Genomic DNA, 8,197 nt, shown 5'->3' with positions numbered 1-8,197 from the left:
ATAAGGATAAACGAGTTGATGATGGAATAATGAGGCACCCAGCTGATTCAATGGTATGGAAGTCGTTTGATGAACTTCATCCTTCAATTGCATCCGAGCCTCGTAATGTTCGACTTGGACTTGCTAGTGATGAATTTCAGCCATTTCGGAATTCAAAAATCTCATATAGCATTTGGCTTGTGATTCTTATTCCTTATAATTTACCACCTTGGTTGTGTATGAAACAGGAAAATTTTATTTTTTCAATGCTTATTCCTGGTCCAAATAGTCTAGGAGATGCAATTGATACATATCTTCAACCTTTAATAGAGGAACTGAAGGAGTTGTGGGAAGACGGTATTGAGACCTTTGATGCATCAGCTAGACAGAATTTTAAGTTGCATGCTTCTATGTTATGGACTATGAATAACTTTCCAGCATATGGAAATTTATCTAGCTGGAGTACAAAAGGAAAATTGGCATGTCTAGGTTGCAACAAAGACACTTCCTCAATTCGATTGGCTAACTGTAAGAAGCAGTGCTTTATGGGTCATCGGTGTTCCTGTTAGTCACAAATGGAGGAATGACAAGGATTCATTTGATAGTACAAAAGAGAAAAGGCTCCCACCAAAAATGCGTCCTGGTATTGAGATACTTAATCAAGTGCAAGATCTTGAAGGGATACAATTAACGAAGGATCCAAAGAAAAGAAAGAAGATATCACACGAAAATCGAAAGGATAATTGGAACAAGAAAAGTATCTTTTTTGAACTTCCATATTGGAAGTCTCTCTTGTTGCGAAACCATTTGGATGTTATGCATATTGAAAAGAATATATGTGATAATATTATGGGGACAATCATGAATGTCAAAGGAAAGACCAAGGATACAATTAAAACTCGGTTAGACTTACAAGAAATGAACATTAGGCCGGAATTGCACCCCATCCAAAGAGGGGAGAAAGTCGAAGTTCCAACTGCATGCCACACATTGCCTCCCGAAGATAAGCACAAATTATGCCTTTTCTTAAAGAATTTAAAAGTTCCTGATGGATTTTCATCTAATATTTCTCAGTGTGTGAACCTGAAAGATCATATGATATCTGGGTTGAAAAGTCATGATTGTCATGTTCTTATGCAACATATACTCCCTTTTGCACTTCGTGGTATATTGTCCAAAGAAGTGTGTGAACCGCTTATTGAGTTATCTTAATTTTTTAATGTGCTTGGATCAAATGATTTAAAGATTGAAGACTTAGAAAAATTGAAGCACACATTCCTGTAACACTTTGCAAATTAGAAAAAGTCTTCCCTCCTTCATTTTTTGATGTCATGGTGCACTTGCTTATTCAGTTAGCCAGTGAAGCTAAGATTGCTGGGCCTATTTATTATCGATGGATGTATCCTGTGGAACGATGGCTGTATTTTTTGAAATATTGGTAATAGGGCGTGTCCAGAAGGTTCTATTGCAGAGGGTTATATTGCAAATGAATGTATGACCTTATGTTCAAGGTATCTGCATAGGATTGACACAAAATTCAATCGGCCTGGACGAAATTATGATGGGGGGTTAAAAAAAACTAATGGAGGATTATCTATATTTTGTCAACCTGGAAGAACCCTGGGAGAAAAAGATCCAAGTGAGCTTGAAGCAAATGAATTGGAACAAGCACATACATACATACTGAAGAATTGCGATGAAGTCATACCATATCTCGAGTATGGAGAGTTTTTTCATATCTTCCTATTTCCTTTTTTTATAGGGTATTTTTTTTCTATATGACATATATTGTTCACTTCAACTTTGTAGAGAGTTTGCACAAACTCATATGGATACTGCGCAATACTTGTCTGATACAGAATGGAATCGACAATTTATTGAATGGTTTAAAGTTAGAGTGAGTAATACATAAACATCAAATTTGACACTTTAATGTTGTATTACTCATTCTAAAGTATTCAACTTAATCTTGTTGATAGGTTGCACAATTTCATAAAGGAGATGATAGTCGGATCATGGAAGATCTACTCTCACTTTCACGTGGTCCTACCCAATATACGACACATATTAATGGTTACGTTGTTAATGGATATAGATTTCATGTAGAAGATTATGATAAAAAGTTAAGGACTCAAAATCGTGGTGTTGTTGTAGTTGGTGAGAACGATAAAGATAGTGAGAATATTGATTACTATGGAATTTTAACAGATGTGATTGAATTGCAATTTATCATGGGTAGAAGAGTGATTTTATTTCGATGTAATTGGTTTGATGTATATGATAAAATAAGAGTTAAAAAGGATGAGTATGACTTCATGAGTGTTAATCCACGGAGATTTTGAAAACAAATGAGCCTTTTGTTTTAGCGGAGCAAGCATCTCAAGTATTTTATGCTAATGATAATTCCAACAAAGGTTGGCATGTTGTGAGGAAGATTCAACCTCGTGATTCCTATGAGATTGTGAAACAAATGGATGATGATACTGTAGACTTAGGAAATCCTTCACAAAAGAGACGAAAAAGAAATGATGAGGTGAAATATCTCTTTATGAATTAGTATATTCACTGTTACATATTCTGATGGCATGATTTCTTTTAATATTATATTGTCACATATTTTATCTTAATTGTTTTTTACTTTTGGCTCTTGGCAGGTTCAATATGAAACCATCAAAGATTGAAAATGAGGTGGGATCAACTATGAAGAATGCTTCCAAATGTGCATTCGCCACGCCAGGTGCTATAAGAAAGGGACAAGGACGAGGACGAGGACTTAGATCTTTGGTTGAGAAAGAGAATATGCCAACTAAGAGTTTATTTCCTCAATCTAGTAATCTGGTTAGGCAATACATTCAAACAATTGAAACAAGTAAGATTTTTTTAAATCTAATATTTTTAATTAGCATAAGTGAATTTAAATGCCTAAGTGTTAGTAATCTGATTTCTTTTCTCCAGGTGCTATAGGGAAGGAACGAGGACAAGGGCTTAAAAACTCTACAATGTCTGCTAGTCAAGGAACGATACATAAAAACCCTATCGTTCTTCATAAAGAGTACATGAAAATTGATATTCCATTGCCTTCATCTACTGATCAAGTTAAGCAATGCATCCAAAAAGTTGAAACAAGTAAGTTTTTTCAAATCGGTTGTGTTTTTAATTACATATATAACTGAAAATGCCAAATCTTTTACTATATGATTTCTTGGTCCAGGTGCTATAATGATGTCACGACCCAAAATCCACTAAGGGTCGTGATGGAGCCGGACACCACCGTCAGGCAAGCCAACCAAATTACTTAATTAAATTCTCGTTTTAATACTCTTGAAATCTATGATTTTCCTCCAAATTTACACATAAAAAATATTCGCTTCAATTCAAATTAAATGATAAGCAATTAATACAAAATACTTCATAACCATCCCAGAACCCGGTGTCACAAGTGCATGAGCAATTTCTAAGAATTTGAATAAAGTACAACAGATGTCCGGAACACATTTGGACAGAAAGTAAATACAATTCTGAGAGAGAGACTATACTAGCTGTGGGTCGCCTCGAGGAAATACAGCTCACCTAGTCTCCGGGTCGCCCGTCCTGCTACGCCCAATGGGCCAATAGAAATACATGTACCTGTGCAACAAAAATGCACAGCAAGTGTAGCATGAGTACGTAAACAACGTGTACTCAGTAAGTATCCCGCCTAATCTCGAAGAAGTAGAGACGAGATGGAAACTTTGACACTTACTAATGGTCAAATAATAATATTATTAAAGAGATGACTCACGAATTTATTAAGGACAGCAGAAGATTCAAATGAATTACTAAACATGTAAAAGTTCCTTTTTATTAGAAGTCTCCGGATTCATAATCCATTAATTAATAATTATCTCAAGTCGGGGAGAGCAGATGGCAATATCAATAAATCTCAAGACAAGCAATTCAAACATGCGTAACTCATGCCGAGGTCGTACGGCCCGATCCAACATAAATGTAAAATGTGCACTGCCGAGGGTCGAGCGGCCGAAACCATAGATGTATCTATTACCCCGCTCGCGAATCATACGTGTGACGCGGTCAAATATAAATAAACACAACAATCAGTCAATCATGAATTTATCAGGGAACAATTATCCAAGGAAAAGCCAATTCTCTTTTAACAATTCAAGAAAATGAAGTTTAATCTTTTTAGAAATTCATTTACCAATTCGATAGGATCTAAGAAATTCAATTGTCAATAAGGTTACAGATATTCCAAGTATAGCATGCTTTTGGGTCCTAGACTACCCGGACTTACACATATTAGTAGCTACGCACGGACTCTCGTCACCTCGTGCGTACGTAGCCCCCACAAATAGGAGCACATAACCGTTTATTTCACCTATGGGGACAATTCCCTCTTACAAGGTTAGAAAGGAGACTCACCTCGCTCCGAAGATCCATAACCGGCATTCCACGCCCTTCCGAAGACTCGAACCGATGCTAAATGCTCCAAAACTAGCCAATAATTATGCAAATCCATTAATATATGCTCAATTACTCATTACAATCCAATATATAACAATTCCTAACCCCGATCGAAAAGTTGACAAAATTGCCCTCAGGCACACGTGCCCGGATTCCGAAAATTTTCGAAGATTAAGCTTTCCCATAACTCCACGAACTCAAATATATAATTTACTCTCAATTTCATACCCAAAATCGTGGTCAAATTCCAAGAATATCAATTTTCTAGGTTTTCCTCAAACCCCCAAATTTCTACCAATTTACATGCTAAAATCCATACATAATCAATGTATTTAACTCAAGATAGGTGGGATTAACTTACCTCCAAGTTGCTAGGTGGAAGTCCCTCTCAAAAGCTCCAAGATCGCCCCAAAGAAGAGAAAAATGGGTAAAATGAACTCAACCCGGCTTTTTAAAACATTCTGCCCAACGACTTCCGCACCTGCGGACTCCTCGCCGCTTCTGCGAGTACGCATCTGCGGAGCCCTCACAGCACATGCGCCAATAACCGCTTCTGTGGTCCTTCTTCTCGCTTCTGCGCTTGCGCAGATGCGGCCAATACCCCTGCATCTGCGGTCCCTGCTCCTTTCACACCTAACCGCTTCTGCGGTTCCCTTCCTCGCTTCTGCAGGGCCGCTTCTGCGGTGAACCCTCCGCAGAAGCGGTTATACCAGCAACCAGACCCCTTCAGCTATCTCCAAAATTCTAATTTCGATCCGTTAACCACCCGGAATCCACCAGAAGCCCCCGGGACCCCAACCAATCATACCAACCAGTCCCAAAATACATTACGGACTTGCTCGAGGCCTCAAACCATATCAAACAACGCTAAAACCACGAATCGGCCTCCAATCCAAGCTTTATGAACTTTAGAATTTCAAACTTCTACTTTCGATGTTTAAACCTATCAAATCACGTCCGATTGACTTCAAATTTTGTGCACGAGTCATATTCGACATTACGGACCTACTCCAACTTTTGGAATCGGATTCCGACCCCGATATCAAAAGGTCCACTTCCGGTCAAACTTCTCAAAAACCTTTAAACTTCTATCTTTAGCCAAATGGCTCCAAAATGCTCCACGGACATCCGAATTCACTTCCGATCGCGCTCCCAACTCCAGAATCACCATACGGAGCTATTCCTAGAGTCGAAATCCCAAACAGACATCGATAACACTGAGATGCACTTCAACCCAAACTTATGAAATTTCTTCCAAAATGCTAACTTCCACAATAGGCGCCAAAATGCTCCTGGGTCACCCAAAACCCGATCCGGGCATAGGCCCAAGTCCGAAATCGTCATACGAACCTACTGGAACCTTCAGATCCCGATTCCGAGGTCGTTTACTCTGAAATCCAAATCCTAGTCAATTCTCTCAACTTAAGCTTCCGAAATGAGAGTTTCCTCTCCAAGTCAACTCCGAACTTCCCGAAATTTAATTCTGACCACGCGTACAAGTCAGAATGCTTTTTATGTTAATCAACGTATGCAAACTCCTTCTAAAAGCACAAGATCGAATTTTGCCATGTCTTCTGATCAAGAAATGCGAACAATGGATAGAAACTCCTTGGTTCTTGAGAAAGAGCATATGCAAACCAATATTTTATTGCCTCCATCTACTGATCAAGCTATGCAACACTCCCGAACAGTTGAAACAGGTATGACATTTTGAATCCATATGTTATTAATTTGTAGAACTAAATTTTGTTGCTATAGTTTTTACCAAATTATACAATTGTAGGTTCATCTAATCTTGGAAAGGTAAAAGAGTTCGAGGTAGAAATAAGTGCAAAGAAGTTGCATCACTTGAAGTCGAACAAAAGCTGAAAGTAACTTTTTACAACAATCGAACGGTTGGAATAAATGGCAAATTATTTTCAAGGCACTTAGGCAGAATAATTCGTGGCCGCAATATGTGTCCGTTGGGAGTATCATCGTGGAATGATATTAAGCAAGAAAAGTTGAATCACATGTGGGCAGCTATTGAGGTAACAAATGTAGTTAAGAGTATTCATGTGCATTTTGAGCCGGACGTATAATGGTGTTATTTGCGCTGTTGCGAGGAAGACCAAAGGTGTAGTTAGGTGTGGTTGCAAACTTTTTATTCATAGAGTGTACTTTTCTCATTAGAACATGTTCAATAAGGTGTCTGGTGCTTAGTATAGAGCTTAATTAATTAAGCTTCCCATATACATGCAGGCTGCGAAAAAACTATACCTGAACTTGATATGAATTTATATATTACTGTTAAATTTTTCAAAAAAAAAAACTACATGGATGTTTTTGCCGATGACTATGTTAGATTTTTTAATTGTGATTTCAGGTTCTATGAATGGAGTACTTTTCTTTTCTTTTCTGAAATGCCTCCAACTCTGAATCAACAGCAACTGATTCTTGTCAAGCGTTTGCAACATGTCCTATTGCTGCTATTGTTGCATGATTAGCAGTTGTTGCTCGATCAGCTCAAACACCTGATGCACCAGTAGAACCTTTTGTACCTCTAGGAGCTTTAGATGGTCCTCTGCCCTTAGTTTTCTCAAGTTGTTTCCCCTCAAGATCCTTCTCCCAACACCTGCTACAGTAGTAATTGCAGCAGTAGGATTTTCTACTGTATCAACTGGAACACTACTTTCTTTTCCAGTTTTTGTGACTTGTTCTACCACTGGTATTACTTGTGTCTTACCCCCATTAGCTGCTCGGTTTAAAACTATCTCGTGTAAATTTGTTGGATCACCTATAACATTCACATTACCATGTCGCTTTTGGCCAGCCTTGGCTACAACTAAGTCTCCTTTAACATCGCCATTGACAGTACCAATTTGTTGACCTTCACCACCTTGTAATCTTAACACCTGCTGCTGCCCAATGTTTCTATTATCTTCTGAATCTTGCACCAAACAAGCTGCCCAACTCTTTTTGCATTGAAATTTCCCAATGTTGATCTCCTTTTTGGTTTAAAGTACCTAGGTATATGCTTCCATCTATAAATACCAAAATGAAGGAATGGAGACCAACTTTGAACATGGATAAAGTTGCTGGCAGATATTATTTGTATCTCTTATTGATCCAATGTTATTTATTTTTCTACACAATACTTGAAGCTTCATTCAAAATTTAAACTGCTGCACGTTTCTGTTTTTCTTTAAACTCTTTACATTAAGTGATTGCAGGGCTCGACATTGTCATTATAGTTGCTTGCATATTAGTTGAATAGTGCATTATTTTTCCACACCAGAAAAGTTCTATGATATCGTGATCATATTTGAACAGTGCATTATTTATTTTGTGATGTATTAACTCAACCAATATTTTGATTATTGTAGGATAAATTTGAGAGTGTTGACATGAATGATCATCGTGATCATATCTTGGGATGGATGAAAGAGTTATGGAACAAATGGAGAGGACACTTGCATGCAAAATATGTGAAGGATAAGCCTATCCAACAGGCTCTTAGGAATATTCCAAAGGGAGTAGACAAGAAAGAATGGGAGTGGTTAGTAAAGGAACACTTTTCTACAGAAAGTTTTCAAGTATGCCCAACAATTTTAAACACAAACCTAAGTATACTATTAAGTTTATTACAATAATTATGTTTAATCTTATTGTTTCACAAAGGCGGGAAGCAATACAAATGAAGCAAACCAAGCTAAGTTGAAGATGCTTCATCATATTGGTAGTAAGCCTATTCAAGAGATAATTTATCAAAAGGTAT

Source organism: Nicotiana attenuata, unplaced genomic scaffold, assembly GCF_001879085.1.
Source record: "Nicotiana attenuata strain UT unplaced genomic scaffold, NIATTr2, whole genome shotgun sequence".
Taxonomy (NCBI): domain Eukaryota; kingdom Viridiplantae; phylum Streptophyta; class Magnoliopsida; order Solanales; family Solanaceae; genus Nicotiana; species Nicotiana attenuata.
Note: the sequence above shows the minus strand (reverse complement) of the source record.